Here is a 19,639-nt window from a genome sequence, read left to right as displayed (position 1 = left end):
TGCTCTGTTATTTCATTTAGATTATCTATGTGGTGTACAGATAAAACCAAACGGCATGGTCTAATTCCTGGGTTCGGCACCAGCTGAACCTGAACATACATCATCCGATCTCAACATGATTTGAACACACAACCTTTTGATGTGGTATCAGATGCACTACCATCACACCACTCCCCATAAGTGCTTTTAATTCCCCCAAGGAGAAAAATATTTTTTTTCATTCTCTCCTGTGAGAAGCACCGCTCTTCCAACGAGGGTCTCTTCTTCCCAGACCACAGATTATTTTTCCTGTCTGGCTCTCACACAGAGGGCAGACACACTGTCTCCACTAATGTGTTTACTACATCTATAGATCTGACCCCCTTACAGCCCTGATATTCCTGGACAGGATCCCATATTGAGCAGTATTTCTCGCGTTCTGAACTTACAGTGTGTACACAATGTACTTTATACACAAAGTAAGTGTTTTCGTAACTCTTGGACGTTTTGTCAAAATGTTACTGGCATGCCAAAATCGCCCCCTCAACTGAACAGTCCCACCCCCCTCAGTTTTGGATAAATTGTCAATGGTCAGATAACTACACTAACCCCGAATTCACAGTTACTACATCAGACTGTTTAATGTGCAGGAGGGCTATCTGTCCAGGAACAGCACGTTACATAGTGTCTATGTTTTGGGGTGTCAACATTATTATGACCTTATTTGCTCAGGTGGACCAATGCCTTGCAGTAGTTTATCCTTATACTTACAATCGTTATATAACTAGGACTGTAGTTATAGAAGTTTCTACTTTCTGTTGGTTTTACAATGATTTCTTAATGATTCAGAACCTCGTTACCGTTGATGTTGTTGCAAAAATGAACACATATGGTTGATGCTCGAGGCAAAAATAATCACGTGAGTTCTGATGAACGTGGAACTGTTCTTCATCACTAAATACCAGATTGCTTGTCGTTATCTTCTAACATGAAATACTAATCAGTGGCATGCTTGCGAGAATTCACTTGGATGGTTGCAATGGCTCCATTTAAACCGAAATATCACTACCCCCCTCAGGATTTCAGACCTCCCCCCCCCCCCTACAGATCATTCCCCTGGCGCCAGTCCTGGGTATAATGATGAACATAGCTGCCTTGCAAGCAGTGAATCTGGGTGTGATTCCCACCTGACCCATCAACAAACCTTTTCCAATGAATCTTTGATCAATTTAAAAAAGTCTTGAAGCTGGTAGGCTAGGGAAGAAGCACTGTTTGAGTGCACTGAGGAAAATGTGCTACTGTGCTGTGCTGCTCCAGTAGCGCAATTGGTCAGGTTGTGGTGCTTTTATAGTGGAGTTATACCGAGGTTGTGAGCTCAATCATCACGTGGAGTATGTTCTGTTTTCAGCTGCAGAAGCGTGCTGTTGAATTTATGTCGGTTCTTGTGTTACTTTTTCCTCTCGATGGAGCTGTATTAATGCAGGCACACCTGCTTCCATGTCAAGTTATTTTATCGTTGCTTACAAACCAACACACTGCAGACACCTCTGATATTGTCACTGCTTGTGGGCCACGTGTTCCTGCTGTCAGCCTACCATGATCATACACCTATAGAAAAATTACTGCTGTAGGACAGGAGCGAAGAAACAAAACGAAAGCACACCAAGTTTAAAAAGGTCAAAATGTGTCAAAGCCCTTCCTCGAGGAGAATGGGGTTCAAACCTACTTGTGCAGAGTATCATGTATTAAGAGGAGATTGCCTTAACCACTAGGCCACCTCCATACACACTTCAGCCCCCTCCGGACATGAGTTGCCTCTTTCCCCATACTCAAGGGTAATTTTCCTCTTCCACCTACAATTTCAACATTTACCTTGTGAGATGTCAAACCACAGAGCCTGTGCTGCGCTTCAGTGTTAGCTGTAGTGGACACCCCATTGAACATAAAAAGCATATTGAACTCCTTGGACATAAGCCATTTCTCGTCACTTTTCTCAGCGAGCAGGCTCAGCGCACACTGAATACAGGTGTCTCAGAGCAATTGAGATGTGTCCAAGTGGCTGTAAAAGGGATATTTGATGCCAGTGCCGTGGCTTAGTTCTCCGACAGCAGGCGTAGCGGCGCGCCGGTTGGAGTATTCTCGGTCGCATTTAATGGGAACGTCATGGCAGCGTCAGCTCAAACCACCAAATGGAGACAGGCGTGCCGACAAGCTGACCCTGCTGATGCGGGATTAACACTAGGATGCGAGAATGCTGTGGCTTAGTTGGTTAAAGTGCCTGCCTAGTAAACAGGAGATCCTGGGGTTGAGTCCCAGTGGTGCCTGTCTTGCCACACAGTTTATCATTATGGACAGCAACATGCTTCTACATTAAATTTAATGGAAGTGTTCATTTAATTTTTGGAGCAACTTGTTTTTAAAAAAATCCATACAAATTGCGAAAGATAAAATACTCATCTGTTTTGTCAGTGCAGAGGAATTACTGCCAGCTGGCAAGGAAACAAAAATGATTTTTTTGTCTTTAGTCAAAAACCTGTGAATGTAGAAAAAAGGTGATGTGCGTTAGTTTCTATGGCACAGTCAGTCAGCATATCCTTCAGTTAAACATAACGTTGGTAAATCAAAAGTCCCCAGAGACGCATTTCAAATTAATCTGACCTCAACACCATCTCCCCTAAATATGATGGGGTTTCTTTGGATGTCTTTAAGCATCCTGATAGTTGCAGAGATTTCAAACTTTTGGCTAACTACAAGAAGTTAATAGTTGAGTGCCTAAGTCAATATCACCGGGAATGTGACTATGTAAACTTAAATAGTATTCAAAATATTGCAATTTTGTTGTAGTTTAAAAAGATATTTTAGCTGGGGATCCTCAAATGATGAGGGTAGAAAAGAGAACTATTCGACACCATCAGGAGTGCTTAACGTGTGATAAAAGTGTTTTTTAATCACAAAGTGAAAATAGTGAATTTGTCTTTCACTTAGGCGTTCATCAAAAGCTCATTAAACAATGAAAGAGAGGCTCGTGTTCCGAATTCTCTTCTTGTCTCATTGTCTTGCTTTGATTTTTAAAATGTACACTGTTGGCTATTCACTCTTCCTAACACGATTAAAGAGCCGAGTTTAGTTCAGAGGTAAAGCATCTCATGCATCGTATGAAGCTCTGTTTTCTATCACCGGTGTCTGCACTCTGGATTTCTTTTTAAGCGCGATATCTTTTCTGTGATTTCTTTCGTTTGAATTCCCTCATGTGTGAATTTCAGCGCGACACATAAACTCGTTTGTCTGTTTTTAAGAGATGCAATTTTTAAAACAGACAAAATGAAAGACTGTTTAACTAAATACACATAGAAAACATGCACCTTATTGAGAAAATTTGGACTGGGGCGATTTATTATTGTAGTGGTGCAAGCTCACAGTGGTGCACTTGAGGAATGCGGTACAAGGGCCAGTGGTGCACTGGATAACGCATCTGATTATGGATCAGGAGACTGTAGGATCGTAATGCTCTTAAACCCAATACCATAACCGCAGTGTGTTCATTCCGACACAACCTTTCTATCGACTGAATAAGCCTCCTGTTCCATCTCCATCTTCTTCCCACACATTCCGGCTATTTCAGCACCGTTATTGTTGGACTGCAGTCACAGATACGTAAGGGACACTATTCCGAAGAACCGTCTTAAATAAATAACGTTGCAAAAGGTAACAATAAGGGTTTCTTAATGTAACCTTACATTTGGCCGTACAATACAATTTTCTGTACCCTCAAATAAAAAAAAATCTTACTGCTTTCTCCTGAGAAACACAAGTGTAGTGTCAAATCACAATAAATAATACAACAAATATACTAAATTAACACCCAGATATGACAACACACAGCTATGACAGAACACATTGAAGACTTAAAAGCCCTTTAAATTTTTATTTCCTTAATTTCCATTCTCTTCCCTCCCCAGGATAACTGAAAACTAACTATAATAAAGACTGTATATGCATTACTTGTAATACAGCTACTAATAAAGATATACATGGAACTTAATTATTAATAAATAACATTTGTATTACTAAAGATGTGTTATGATAACATTCATTGTGAATATTTGTGGTGTCTGGAAAGCAATTTTAGTTAAATATAATAATAATTTTCAAGCAAGTGGTGCATAAGCTTGTTAATTAATGAGTACATTATTTCCATTACATTCAAGACAGTTCTAATGTGATCAATTGTTCTGCTTAGTCCGCTACTGAGTTGCTTAAAACCTATGAAGAGGTGGTTTAAGCTAGACTCCTAATGCAGTAACATCTAATGGGCAGCAGCTGTTATTTTAGGTTTGTTGCAATTGAGAACAGGTTTAGTACAGAGCTGCTGACAAATTTCAGTGGAGTTTATTGTATATAAGTTTATTGCAATTGACCCATTGTAGCTACCAATCAGCAGCAAGGAAAAACAAACTTCACTTGTGCCTTTTAAAAAAAGGGAAACAGAGTAGTAGTTTATGTGGTAATATCAGGTGCAATGTAAGAACTAAAGTTAACTACTCCCATAGTAATGCGTGGGGTCCTATCAATAGAAAGTAAAATGTTGTAACCCGAAAACACAACAAACACAAAACGAGAAGTCTTCCAGGAACCTAGGTAAATCCCTGTAGTAGTCTAACAACTATGAAAAAAAAACAACCAAACGCAACAACTTCAAAAGAAAAAGAAAACAAAACATTAAAAACAAATCTGGGGAACAACAAAAACACAGAATCTAATGCGAGAGCTTTTTCAAGTCTTCAGTGCTCCTCTCGTCTCAGTATACCTCTCTCATATATTTGTTTACAGGTCAGCTGGAGGTACACAGCTGATGGTAATTTAAGTAGTCACAAATTATAGTACATTATATACAATATTGTAATCAACATATGGCTAATCATCAACTACTACTAGATCTTCACAAATCAACCAATCAGACATACCCATTACACATTTTCACATATTAACTGCACTTTTCTACAGTATTTGCTCAGTCATAGAATACAAAGTGACCATATTTCAAAGTTCAAAAGTTGTAGTAACTTTTTAGAACATGGAGCTTTTTGTAAAACACTTTATTTTGGCATTAAAAGATCAGCAAGATTATACATTATAAACTAAAAAAAGAAAGTATGCCAGAGGTGGATCCTATTAATCAGATGTAAGCTGTCATATAATGACCTATCTGTAACCTAGAATACTAGTAGTGAATATTTTCCACACCACAGAGAGAATATAATATCATACCAGTAGGTTTTGATTGTCCATGTTGTCAAAGACTTGCTTGTGTGTACAGGACTCTTCCATTGTGCTCAGCCTCTTGATGTGGAATTGGGAGTCCACCTGTTCTGTACACTTTCCCACACGCCTCAGTTCATCTCTGATCTCTATCAGGAGACCCAATACCCAAAACTCTGAAATCATTCACATTTTGTATCAGCATTTGAAAGGAATTAGGTCGGGATTTTCTTACACTATTGTTACATTAGCATAACTGTAGTGTTGTTAATGTGCTACATGCAATTTATAATCCTAAAATTGTTAAATTTCCACATTTGTAGTTGATGTTGTATGATCTTCACCTTCACAATATTTTGATGTGCCATTTATTGCTTATTAACGTACTATTTTTAATCAAAATAATATTAAGTAAGACCTGTATGTATTTAAATAGTATTATTATTATTTAGGAACAAGTAATAGGTTTATTCCATGCTGAAAAAAAGAAGAAAGAGAACACAACGTTTCGGCCGTGGAGCCTTCTTCAGGTGTGAGAGAGACAGGGCAGTAGGCAAAGGTATGACGAAGAGATCTAGAAAAAGATTTGGAGGAAGGCATAGTGGGTCGCAGCAGCTGTAGGCGGTAGTAGTTCAGGTGGGTAGCTGCGTCAGCATGCGTAGGCTGCAAAGCTGTCTTTGTTGTTTGCCATTTAGGTTAAATACTGTCACGTTTTTCTCAGCTATCCTCTTTTGATGAGTAAGTATAAATAATAATGCTGTCTGCATTAGCCACCCACTGTTCCAGCATGAGTGCACAAAGAGGAGTGGTAGAGTGTTACTGAGATGTCATTCAGAAGGGAAGTGATCCAGCTTAGCTCTCTGAGGTCTGGTAGATACATTTTCCATATGAGTAATGTAGGATCAACTTCTTCAGGCTGGAGGAAGGGCTCGCATTTCGGCAGCAGTAACTGACTGAGAAGTGACTCCAAGGACCTGGTCTTATCAGGTTGCTTTGGCACGTTTGTCAGTTCTGCTGAAATGGCCTGTCTATAGGGATATTTAGGAAGGAGAGGAATGACTATCTGAAAGGTGCCATGATCTTCTGGCTGTTTGGCGTAATCATGAATGACACGGTAAATGCGTGTTCTTGCAATAAGAGAAACAAGATCCATAAAACACTGGCAGAAGTACAAAACTTGAGCGGATAAAAAGACACCTGTTTCTGCCTGATTTCAAACAGGGGATCTTGCGCATGTGTGATGAATGTGATTGTTACGTCCCAGTGTGTGGTCTGTGTGTGTTTTTTTTTTGTTATGTTCCACACTGCTGACCTTTGATTGTTCTCCCTTCCCCATTGGCCCACCATTACAGCACTGTTCCGTATGACATCATCATCAATCAGCCTCTCAGCCAATCAGACTGCACCTTATTCAGCATATAACATGGAGGTTTTCAGGAAGGAGAAGCCTTTCATTTGACTTTGGTCCTGCTTCGTTTTTGCTTCGCTTCATTTTGTTTTGGTTATCGCTTCGCTTCTGATTTTGTTTCGGCTTTGTTGGTTTGTTTTGCTTTGTGTGTGTATTTTCGTATAACTTCGGCTTTCTTGTGTTGTTGGTTTCTGTTAGTTTCTTTATACTTTCGTTTGTTTGTGTTATCCTTGTTTTGCCATTACCTTGCCCTAATGTGTTATATGTTCAACCTTTGTGTTCTATTGTACACTGTTCCTGTTGATTACTCTCTTCCCTTATTTGTATTCCTGGTTCACTTGTGTTTTTGTGTGAACTTTTGTGTATAGTTTAGTTTAGGTTGTTGGGTACATTCTACGCACTAAGTTGATTTTGTATTACTAACACTAGTTTAGTACGGGTGAGTGCCATTTGTCTTGTATGGTTTTGGGTAGTCAGTGGAGGTTGGCTAGGGTGTTGAAGATGCCGAAGACCGTGTGTTTCGGGTTCTCTGTAGTCAGATTAGCTTTCCCTCACTTTCCTAGCCAGCTCCATTTTGTTTGTTATTTTCTTTTCTTTGGCACCACACTAGTTCCTTACCCTGTGTGATATTGTGTCCTACCAGTCACTTATTCAACTTAAAATCATCACCTTTGCACCAACCCTTGTTATTACGCTTCCTAGTCCCTCACCAGAACCCACCTGCTTCCAAAAATTATCCTAAATGTTACACCCCTTTACCCATAGACACTTGGGGTTGTAACAGTGATAATCACAATATTACAGAAATGACAGCAGCATTGAACGTGGCGAGACGTAGAACATTGTTAATTCTCTTCAAATACTCACAGTCTTCTGCTGTATTAATTTACTGTGCTCATCAGGCAGTAACAAACCTGTTACCTACACACTGTTTCTAGAGTTGGATAGGTGACTCCACATTCTACAGCTCTCTAGCAATAGAGGAAGTCAGACTACAGAAATGGAGAAAATCTCCTCTTCAGAATGTGGAAATATATTCCTGAGAGAAGTCCTTTCTCGAAGTTCAACACTCCCTGCAAGTCACCCATTCCCACCTTGCGCAGTGTAGTGGTTACCACATTCTCTTATCACAGCAAAGGGTTTCTGTTTGAAAGCGGGCGAAAACAAGTGATCACTTTTCTCACAATTGTCACTGCTGACGTTGCTTTATGGGTCTATTTTCTATACTGTGCTGATCAATTGGAAACTAAAGGGTGAAAAAGACACGTTCCCACACCTAAGGTTGAACCCAAGTAACCACAGTCAAATACCAGGAATACTACAGAAGCACACAGCTATATCAAGATATCCAAATGCAAGACCCTATTTATATTGTTTGAGAAATATTAATACAGATGTTTGTTTTTCACCAAAACACTAGGCTTTCTGACTTCAGAAAACCGTCTAAACAAATACTAAAAGAGCAAAAATTCAACTTCCTGAAGGAAACAAAAACACATGTACCTTACCAAACTTTGAGTACAGGCGATTCAGGGTGATAATACAAGACCATTTAACATTAAACAAATAAAACCTGTCAACAGGCAATCCTAACTACTAATACAAAACTGAAGTGGCAATACACAGTAGGTGATATTTGGGTGTAAATTAAATCCATGCAAGAAGAGAGTTTAGTGTTATTCTTCCAAATCTGATATGCAAATGAGAGATCTGGCTCAGCCAATCACAAAGCTCTCATGGTCTGGAATGGAGCTGCTCTCCTCTTCTTGTTATTGTTAAAAAATGTAAACAAATGACCTGGAATTTAAACACAACCATTAGATTGTAGTTTGACAGATAAGCTTGTGAACATTCTCATAAGATATGAAGGACAAGGACTAAAAGAACAATAAACCCTGTAAAGAAAGTTTACTGAAGCTGACATATCCTGCCTAACACAAGATTTCAAGAATGTAAGAGCATTTCAAATTGAACACAAAACGTGTAAAATGGCTTTCAAACTAACCTGCTCATAAAGAAGATGTAGAAGAATGTGGTTGTAACGTTCAGTGCATATAAGAAAGAGACCACATGGTTTTGTTTCAAATGTTGTATGCAAATATGATATCTGGCTAACCAATCAGAAAGTACTTTGCTTATCCAGCATCCTATCAAACAACATTTGCAGATTTACACACAGTAGTTCATTTAACAGTTTCAGAAATATACATGAACAAACGCAACTGTTTGTTAGGTTTTACATCTTGAAATTAAAGGCACAAGAAAATTCTGTGCAGGTGGCCAGAGGAAAGAGCTTCACTAAAAGTCAGCTGACAACAGCAGTGTTCTTGAAACTATCATACAAGATCTTTTTATTCATAAAAGTCCCAATTAAATTGTTTGAAAATTATTGTTAAACACATCTATTTTTTTACCAGAAAACAGGCTTTCTGACTTCAGAAAGCCTTCTAGACAAATACTAAAAGAGCAAAAAATCCAGTTGGTGAAAAAAAACAAAAACACATATACCCTACCAAACCTCGAGTACAGGCCATTCAGCGTGATAATACAAAACAATTTAAAATTAAACAAATAAAAGCTGTCAACTGGTAATCACAGCTACTCATAAAAAAAATGAAGTGGCAATACACAGTAGGTGACTCTTGAGTGTAAATTAAATCCACTAAATTTAGTGTTATATTTCCAAATCTGATATGCAAATTAGAGATCTGTGCCAGCCAATCACAAAGCTCCCATGGTCTGGAATAGCGCTGCTCCCCTCTTCTAGTTATTCACACTGGTGTTAGGTTGCATATTAGCACACCATCTAATTCAGTTGTTTCAGAAAAAAAAGTAAACAAATAAACTGGATTTATTTGTTGGAGCTTCACCAATCTGTTTTTCCACCAAATAAATTGGCTTTCTGACTTCAGAAAAACCTTCCATTTATTTTTTAAGAACTATTTTAATTTCACAAACAAATACAAAGAATCACAAAATAGGAAACTTTAATAAATATACTGAAGTGGAAATCTAATAAGTAAATTGATTCTTAAAAATGTAGAGAAATATATTGGTGCTTTTAGATAATATATTTCAAGGATGTAACTGCTGTGCTACAGAATTTTAGAAAACAGTTCGTCAACAAAGTACACTGTTTAGGTTAGTTTAGAAGACAATGTACCAAAACAATATATGCTGTCTGGGTCATTAGAATTAGCTGAAAGTAACTGATAAGCTTTGAATAACAAATCTAGTTTTTCTTCTCTCGCTCTATGATGTAATCTGTTTTCTCTTAGAGAAAGGGGAAGTTTTAGAAGGGTCCAAGTGCTGAACTTTTTTACAGCGCAACGTCTTATAAAAACCCTGTACTGCTTGTAGCAAATTGAGTCTCTGGTTGCACTTTGCGAAGTGGCAGCAGGGCTCCCAATATTGCAATATTGAAATAAAGATCTTACTCAGGTGAGAACTCTTTTGTGGCTTCCTTGATAGTTATATTTCCATGACAATCCCCAAAACAATATATATGAAACCATCTCTTTAGGTTATAGTGCTCTAATAATGGACAGGGCCAGGCTACCTGCTCCCTTGACTGGAACCTCAATGCCTTTGAACACCCCCATGTTCCTCAACCTCCTGTTTTTATTCCGTCAGCACCTCTGAACTCAGTTCCATGAAGGACTATAGAATACTGGCTTAGCCAGGTGCGAATGTCCTCCATCTTTGCAAACTCTGAGAACAAAACAACATGCACAGTTGAATGTGGATCTTCCCATGGGCCTGAACTATCACTCTTTTTGACTCAAACAACTCCACACATTGTTCAAAGCAAGGGGAGGTAGCAGTAACAACTTCAAACGTTTTCTCCACATTCTACAGATCTCTAGAAATAGAGGAGGTCAGGCTGCAAAAGTGGGGGAATGGAAAAAATCTCCTCTCCAGAATGTGGAAATATTTTCCTGGATTGAGTCCTTTTCTCTGCAAGTCACTCCTCCCCACCTTGTGCAGTGTAGTGATTTTCACGTTCTCTTAACACACTGAAGGGTTTCAGTTCGAAAGCAGGAGGAAACAAGCGATCTATTTTATCAAAAGTTTAGCTCTCCTGACAGTGCTTAACGGGGCTCTTTTCTACACTGAGCTGCTTATTTGGAAAACATAAGGGAAGAGAAAAGTTTCCCTTATTGGGAGTTTAACCCAGGCCACCTGGGTGAAAATCCAGAATCCTAACCACTAGACCATACAGGAGCACACAGCCTCACAAACAATGTGTAATTTCTGTCTTTATAGCGCACTTGTTCCATAGCTAGCTGGCACTCAGAGTACTGCAAGATCTATTTACTGAGAATTAGTTGAAGTATAACGTCAGGACTATAACCCCAGCTTTCAGGGGGACTGCAACCTTAACACAGAGCCTTAGACCACTCAGAAAAGGTTTGTTGGCTTTTATAAGTAATTACATGTGTGAAATCTATGTCTCTCAGGCCTGTGAGACTACATCACAGAAGTGCAAACTTGGAGGATGGGCTTAGTAGATAGGGCAACAATTGCGACACGCGCCAAGCCTCTTATGTCCACTGCACATGCAGACTTTGAAAGGGGTCTCAGATTTTATGGGTACTCAATTCTATACGACACTGGCAAGACGGAGTAAAGGAGCAGACCCTTTAAGAGACAAAAACAACACATTGTTACAGCCAATGTTAATTAAAAGGGCAGCACAGCGTTGGAACTACTGTCACGGATGTTATAAGGGCATACCGTGGAATGGCCAGGAGAGCAAAATAGGCCCTATGTGTAGTGGCAAAACGGGTGTTAGCCCGTTTAGGAGGTCAGATGATGTCGGGTAGAAACTTAAGTCCTCAGGTCGCGGAGGAGATGGCCTGGTGCTAGGCAGGTCTGAAGACATATGAACCCTCAATACTGAATGAGGAGGAAAGGGTGACCCGGAAATATATAGCCCCAGACAAAGACAAACCAGAAGGACAAGCAAAGCACAGGGAAACTAGGACAGGACAGAGTGGGAGCGCCCTCTAGCTGTAGAGGGTGTGACAACTATTAGTTTTGAGTGATTGAAATCCATTTTCAATGGTGCTTTTCCTGCTCATAACATTACCAGTGAGAAAGAGGATTGTGAAACCCCCATTTCTTAAACAGCGAGTGTGTTGGTGGTTATAGTAAGAAGTTTCCATAAAATGAAGCATTATATTTTTGTAATACGTTTAGTGCCTATATAAACTATTCACCCCCCTTGGCCTTTTCACATTTTATTGTGTTACAGTATGGAACCATGATGTATTTAACTGAGAATTGTTGCACTCATCAACACAAAGTGCTCTATAATATCAAAGTGAAAAAATTCCAGACATTTTACTAAGTCATCAAAATAAAAAACACTAACCCTAACACTCAATACCCAGTTTATAAGGTGAAAAATTATGCTTGAAGCACAGCAAAGTTCTAAAACCAGCATTTGAAAAGCACCCAGAAACATAAAATGTCCAGTTCTCAAAAGTAAAATCTTTAGCTTTGAAAGATTGTTATCCATGTTTTCATTTTTTCTTTTTTTACATAACATGCTTTCGAGAAATAAACCGCCTATTACAATGAAGGCAGCATTAGCAAATGTGCATCTAGCTTTGTTAAATAAAATCAGGACGTTTACCTGTCTCAAATTGATCACTCTTTGCAGGCACACTACGGAAACCCAGGGATGTGAGCTGGGAGAATTGACTCTTACAAAAAGTGTTGACCTAAGAGAAACGGACTCCTCCTCTCAGTAATACATTTCCACATGTTGAAGAGTCGATTTTCCCCATTGCTTTCCCATATTTTTTGGTGTGGTTATTGATCACTGCCAGTTATCTGCCAAGTCACAGTGAAACTGTTACAGTGAAAAGATTAATACTATTTATTTTATTGGAATACATGTGTAATGTCTCATTCTTACAAGCAATTTTTAAGGAAACACTAGTGTAAATTATAGTGTAAATAGACTGGAGCTATTATAATGTTAAATACTAGTTGTGATAGGTGAAGCTGCATCCAAGTGCTTGGTATGAATAGGTTATCTACGGAGTCTATGACTTATCTACTCAGATGAGGAGCTAGATCAGTCCTTTTTTTCTTAATTTGAGTCACCATCAAGATGTAACATGGTCAAAGATGAACAGGAAACTTAATTAATGAGAACACCTGTATCACCCAAAATTGAATTCATAACCCTGAGATAAAGAGTTCCATGCTCTACTGACTGAGCCAATCAGGCACTGGTTAAAGTGCCAATCTAGTCCCTGCTGACGTCAATTTGAAAAGGTATACTTGCTGGCTTTTAATCCTGTTTGGACCGGAGTCTAGTGAAGCACATTGTGTTCTTCATTGATTACTTAAAGCAGAGCAAATGTCAGTGTAGCGGCGAGGCTTATTAATAAGAAAGAATTAAGTTCATCTTTGTTCATCTCTGTGGTGCAGCCACAGAGAAACTATTCATGCAGGCTGATTTAAGGTTTCCTTTGATAAGGGACAGCTCCCAAAGGGGGATGCACTTAGCTAAGCCTGGCTATCATGATCAATGGTCATCCATTGGCGCCTATCTGTCTAGGGAGTGCCAGTTGGACATCTGGACTGCATTCCTAAGTGTCAGGAGTAAGTGACTCATATCTCACCTTGATCAACCAATCAGGGACTGGTAGGGCCGAGTAACCCACGTGGGACTCTGATGCCCATGGAACTTTCAGCCAATCAATGAGCTGAAGTTCCTCTAGGTAAAAACAGGCAACACAGAGATTCAGGGAGATTCAGTAAGATTCAGTGGGATTCAGTAGAATTCTGTGGACTATTCTAAAGGGAATTCAAAGGAGAATTCCAGGGCAGGACAGCCCAGGAGCAGAAGGCTCCCAAGGGCAGGACATTCTCGCAGCGCGCCTCCTGACCATCCTGAGAATCAGCCCGGACCACCACGGAACGGCCAGTGTGTCCGAGTGCCAGAACTTTCCTTTGTTCTAAGAGTCTAGAGCGGAGGTTGCCAGAGAGTAACCAGAGGATCCACCCGAGGTTAGCACCAGCAGCAGACCTCGTGAACAGGTCAGAACTGTGGAGAGCTGAATCACTATTCAGAACTAGCTCTTCATCAGGAACGAACCGGTCCTCTTCCTGACTTGCTGGGACCCACAGTCATCTTTTCTCCTGTGCGCAAACTTTGCTAGTTAAAGCCAACACTAACTAGCCGGTCAGTGAGCATCAGCAGCGCACCGTCGCAAGCCACACAGCACAGCCTGGCACGAGCCAGAGAGCGCGGATTGGACAGCAACAGCCTGCAACTGTTTCTTTGTGCCCGCAGGAGATCTGAATCCCCAGAGATTGGATGAGTATTCAACTTCACTGCATTACTGCTCGAGAATTCAATTGTTATCCCAACCAGTTGATATCAATTTAATTCCTAAGAGTTATGTACTTGTTTTGAGTATCTAATGTAGAAGTTATAACCAAGTTCATTTATGAAACGGTCTAAATGAATGATATACTGATATAATGAATATAATGATATACTGAACGTATGTCCTCTTGATATATGTAACTCTTCGTAACTGACTGAATATATACCTTTTGTATTCTGATAACCCTCTCAATAAGAACTGTTAGGTTTACATGCATATTCTATGTATTAATAAATGTATCCTCGTGTATTAGTACCTGTGTGTGTGCGTTGTTTGAGTTATATCGCATGGTTGGATTCTAAAGCCATCAAAAGAATCATTTTGTGATTTACTGCTACAATTAATAATTGTCCCAGTAAATGCCCAAACCCTACAGAACTGGTGCCTTCAAAGAGCACACTACATTTTTATTGGCGTCCCTGGGTGGGCTATGGCAAGAATGAAATGAGTCAACCAAGCGAAATAATTCACATAAAACGCCGCGGGTTTCATACACGACAATACAGTGTGCTGAAAGCCGAAAGGAAAAAAGTTCCCCTTGTTCTTTAAGCAGTGCTTGATTGTTTTGTGATCTTTTGCGATCTACCGGGTTGATTGCATACTTGATCTTGTGGTTTTCTGTGGTAAAACTGTGATTTCGTACTTAAAAGTAATACTCTTAAGTTTAACGATGGTTGCTAAAAGGTCTGAATTCGAGTCGCTATTAAGCACTCTCTCTAGCAGCGACAGGTCTGACCACCATCTCTGCCATATCTCCGTCAGCGGAGAAGCTAGGAGAATAAACCTCCATTCTCTGAGAGAGCTAGCGAAGGACATAGAGAGATTTGACCCCACAGTGTCAGAGAATAATATCGAGAGGTATATTCAAGACCTCAGGTATACCCTGCAGTACCTACCAAACGCCACAGAACAGGAGAAAGTGTTTCTGGTCAGGAAAACTACCAGCAGAGCTGTACATGAGTGGATGGCTAGGCAGATGAAAGAAGTCTGTAATGATTTTGAGGAGCTGTGTCAAGCACTTATCGAAGAATACAGTGCGTTTATTGACACAACTGCTGCGATAGCCACCGCCCTTAACATTAAGCACGAGAGAGCAGAGTCCCCTTGCGAATATTACGAGAGACATAGACGAACTTATTTTGCAGGGCGAAATGATGAGGGTTGCGAAGAGAACACACATTTCAAGGGTTTATTCATTGCGAATCTCCACCCATCAATCAGAAAGATGATCTTAATGCATACAGATGCACAGACCATGAAAATGACTGATATTAAGAGATTCGTGCAGAAAGCCTGGGAGTATGATGTCCAAAGTCGCTCTAAGCAAAAAGCTGCTAAAGCAACTGTGTTCGCTGTCAGAGCCAGCAGGTTTAATTCCCTCCTGCTCGAAGGAGCACAGGCTCCTGAGCTGGCTAAGCCCCATTCCAAAGCAGGCACACAGGACCGCACCCAGCGTTCTAAGTGTCATGAGAACACCGGGGGAGGGAAAGGGTTAGATAAAGCTCCCTCCCTCAGTCTATCTGATTGAGCGGAAGGGTTCCTGCCTGGATGAGGTCAGCCACTCCCCAGCGAGTGCTGACTCCACCCCTGAAATCACAGAGCAGGCAGTAAAACACAGAGGAAACGCAAGAAGCTTTTACCTCAAGGCTGCCATGGGAGATGTCTTACACAGTGAGACACTGATTGACACTGAGGTTGAAAGGTGTTTGATGTCACACAGCAAGCTCAAACGGGTTGAAAAAGAAAAGGGCATGCGACTCAGAGAGGAACCTTTGGTGGATCACCAGAAAGGCAAAGTGTGGAAATAGGTCAAGGCTCCTAAGCCTTCTGTACAGAAGGAAAGGGGGGCCAAGAGGCAGACTGTGCTCACACAGTGCCCACCGAACATAGAAGCCAATGCGGAGATTCCTTCTGTTCCCTCTGGACAAGAAATACAAATATTTTCTTGTTCCCCAGATATACAGGGAAGTCATGTCCCGGCTGAGGTCACAACAGCCTCCCTGCCACAGGAGCAGTGCTCCGAGCAGCCGCCTGATCCACCAGGTAAAGCACACCCCTTTTACATCCCTAAAGAGGAGCAGATCTCCCCACCTGGCGATGAAAAGGAGCTTTCCCTCTGCACCCTGGCACCCAAGAGGGGTCAGGACCACCACCTCGCAGTGGTGGAAGGGATCTTGATGGCAGGAGAGCAGGTTGGTGATGTAGCCCTCGCCTTAGCCCTGAGAGGTCCTCTATCAGTGAGGATCTGCTTGAGCAGCTGTCACAGGGCCACCACCAGGTGCCCCTGGTGCAATATTCACAGGTTAGACAGGAGGTCCAGCTGGACGCTGAGACTACTGCGCTGTGGACACACCTGATCCCAGATGCCGATTTCCTCTGCTGTGACCCAGGGAACCTGCAGCCAGGTAACATTATTTCTCACAACTACCAGGTAGTGAGTGAGACTGACCTGATTGTTCCTGCCTTGACAGCAGGGTTTCCAACACACCCAGTCCCCAGGAAGGGACAGGGAATGAAAGCCGAGCTGGTTTTCTTACAGCCACCAGCCCAGTCTGTCAGTCTGAGTCTGACCAACAGTGGTTCACCCAGACTGGAGCTGGATGGTCAAGCCACCCGCCTGCCAGTGCAGGACATCGCAAAGAGGGGTGTCAGAATCCCCGCCCTCACTGACATGGGCCTGGTGGGTGATAGCGAGTTCCAAGACAGTGAACTAGCTATCCCAGTGCTGGGGCAGCTCCCTAAACCCCTAGCGAGGGAAGGGGGGAGCGAGCAGGTGTCCTACACCCACGCCCAGCGAACGATTGTAAACATACCGATAGAGGGATTCCTCAATCAGGAGGTGTGCAGGGTGGACCTGAACAGTGAATATGGGATAACAATCCCAGATCACTCAGGTGCTCCAGATGACCACTCAGCCAAGGGTCAGGCATGCTCCACCGCTGCACCACCCCCTGCAGGGTTCCTAGAGCACAGGCATGAACAAATTGAAAAAGCAGATGCCCTGGAAAAGGAGGAGCAGCATCAGCAGCTGCGTCAGATCTCCCCAGATTTCCAGGATGTTGGTGCCCAAGATGCCACATGGCATACTGAGAAAGACACCATGTACATGCTGCGCCAGCTTAGAAAGGCAACAATCACTCAGAAGGAGATGACTGGGATCAGCCACCTGAAAAGACTTTTGGGAGGACTGATTGCTGCCACCACTGTTGCACGTTTGCTTTTTCTGGTAGGTTTGTGTGCTACTGGCACTCTCACCCTGACTGCCCCAAGAAGGCAGGTGTCAGAGATGCCAGAGGGTAGTGACAGACTGTATCGACAGCAGCAAAGGCTGGAAAGCTTAGGGAAAACCCTACAGGCAACTTTCTATGCAACAGGGTTAAACCTTATCCCCCAACCAGTGGACATGATTGCCAGTGTTATACAATGGGTTTATGCTTGTGTGCAACATGCCAGAATGTTGACACAAGACCTGTTATGGGGGCTTAGTGCCACTGTAGCCAGTCTAACCATGGCACAAATCCCAACCCACTTGATTCTACTCTTCTCAGTAGAGGAGTATGTGACATTAACCCCATCGCTCATAGCTCACCCAGAAGGCAATCCAAGATTTAATTTGGTTCCAAATCTTGAGATGGGTATGGCTACCAAAGCTATCCATTGGCTGTGTCTAAACGATTCACCAATGAAGGGTGTAAAACTACTAACGAGCAGAGGGAGGTTAATGAACCCCATGAAGTGCAGGTGGGAAGTAAATGGCTGGTCAGCACACCACATTTAACTGACACTATGACTTGTGACAGGCATGATACAGCTACTGCAATGCAGCTACCTAATCAAACAGTTTTCCTGCAAGTTCCCGAGGAGGCCATAGTACAGCTTGAACTTAACACTGTACGGTCTGTAACCAGACAATATAAGACCAAACTTGAGGTCGTGGATGCCTTCAGGTGCCACACTATTGAATTGGATAGAAATCTAAGAAACAGTAAGCCCTGAAGAGGTTGCTTTAATGGAACAAACCTCCAAACCACCCTAGCAGATACCCAACACAGGTGTTGTGGTTTATCGGGGGGCTGGGAACAGGAACTGGTGTTATTGTAACACTACTGCCGGGTAGCTGGATCATGACTGACAGTGTACTCTGACTGTTGTACTCTTACATCAAGATATACTCTGGGTAGCACGAATGACTCAAAGGTAGAATGTCAAAAGAAAGGAAGTGACTTCTCCCCAAATATCTACTACAGAGGTATCAGATACTGACAGTGAACTTCCTGATGTGTAATTCCTAGACTGAGATGATGTCTCCTACCTTGTTTATACGTACTCCAGATGTTATTCATCCTGTTTGTTCCCAATGCTGGTTCCTGTATGAATTCTCGAGGAGTAATGTGGACATTTAAGGTTAATGTTCTAATGGCAAGGGACATCACTTAACTCTGTTTTGTTTTGAAGGCAACAACGCCTCAGGACCTCGTGACCTTCAAAAAGGGGGGATATGTAGCGGCAATGCTTGTTAATAAGACAGAATTAAGTGTTGCTGTGCTTTCCCAAATGAGGCCCCATCTCTCTCTTCATCTCTGTGGTGCACCACAGAGAAGCTTTTCATGCAGGCTGATTTAAAGATGTTTTCTTTTGATAAGGGACAGCTCCCAAAGGGGGATGCACTTAGCTAAGCCTGGCTATCATTATCAATGGTCATCCATTGGTGCCTATCTGTCTAGGGAGTGCCAGATGGACATCTGGACTGCATTCCTAAGTGTCAGGAGTAAGTGACTCATATCTCACCTTAATCAACCAATCAGGGACTGGTAGGGCCGAGTAACCCACGTGGGACTCTGATGCCCATGGAACTTTCAGCCAATCAATGAGCTGAAGTTCCTCCAGGTAAAAACAGGCAACACAGAGGGCCTGGTGGAATTCTGTGGACTTTTCTAAAGGGAATTCAAAGGAGAATTCCAGGGCAGGACGGCCCAGGAGCAGAAGGCTCCCAAGGGCAGGACATTCTCGCAGCGTTCCTCCTGACCATCCTGAGACTCAACCCGGAATACCACGGAACAGCCAGTGTGTTCGAGTGCCAGAACTTTCCTTTGTTCTAAGAGTCGAGAGCGGAGGTTGCCAGAGAGTAACCAGAGGATCCACCCGAGGTTAACACCAGCAGCAGGCCTCGTGAACAGGTCAGAACTGTGGAGAGCTGAATCACTATTCAGAACTAGCTCTTCATCAGGAACGAACCGGTCCTCTTCCTGACTTGCTGGGACCCACAGTCATCTTTTCTCCTGTGCGCAAACTTTGCTAGTTAAAGCCAACACTAACTAGCCGGTCAGTGAGCATCAGCAGCGCACCGTCGCAAGCCGCACAGCACAGCCTGGCACCGAGCCAGAGAGCACTGATTGGACAGCAACAGCCTGAAACTGTTTCTTTGTGCCCGCAGGAGATCTGAATCCCCAGAGATTGGATGAGTATTCAACTTCACTGCATTACTGCTCGAGAATTCAATTGTTATCCCAACCAGTTGATATCAATTTAATTCCTAAGAGTTATGTACTTGTTTTGAGTATCTAATGTAGAAGTTATAACC

General features: G+C 42.0%; 1 protein-coding gene and 2 non-coding genes across 3 annotated transcripts in view; 1 reads left to right on the top strand and 2 right to left on the bottom strand.

The window, feature by feature from the left end:
- LOC138242797 (zinc finger protein 271-like) overlaps positions 1–19,639 on the top strand; it is a 683,123-nt gene that overhangs the window by 383,134 nt on the left and 280,350 nt on the right. The gene's annotated exons all lie outside the window — the stretch shown is intronic.
- Positions 8,063–8,118, bottom strand: LOC138243896 (U7 small nuclear RNA). Its single transcript, XR_011192514.1, has one exon. It is a non-coding gene; the product is annotated as a U7 small nuclear RNA (small nuclear RNA).
- LOC138243820 (U7 small nuclear RNA) lies at positions 9,067–9,124 on the bottom strand. Its single transcript, XR_011192438.1, has one exon. It is a non-coding gene; the product is annotated as a U7 small nuclear RNA (small nuclear RNA).

The sequence above is a fragment of the Lepisosteus oculatus genome, chromosome 14, assembly GCF_040954835.1.
Source record: "Lepisosteus oculatus isolate fLepOcu1 chromosome 14, fLepOcu1.hap2, whole genome shotgun sequence".
NCBI lineage: Eukaryota > Metazoa > Chordata > Actinopteri > Semionotiformes > Lepisosteidae > Lepisosteus > Lepisosteus oculatus.
This window is presented reverse-complemented; position numbering and strand designations above follow the sequence as displayed.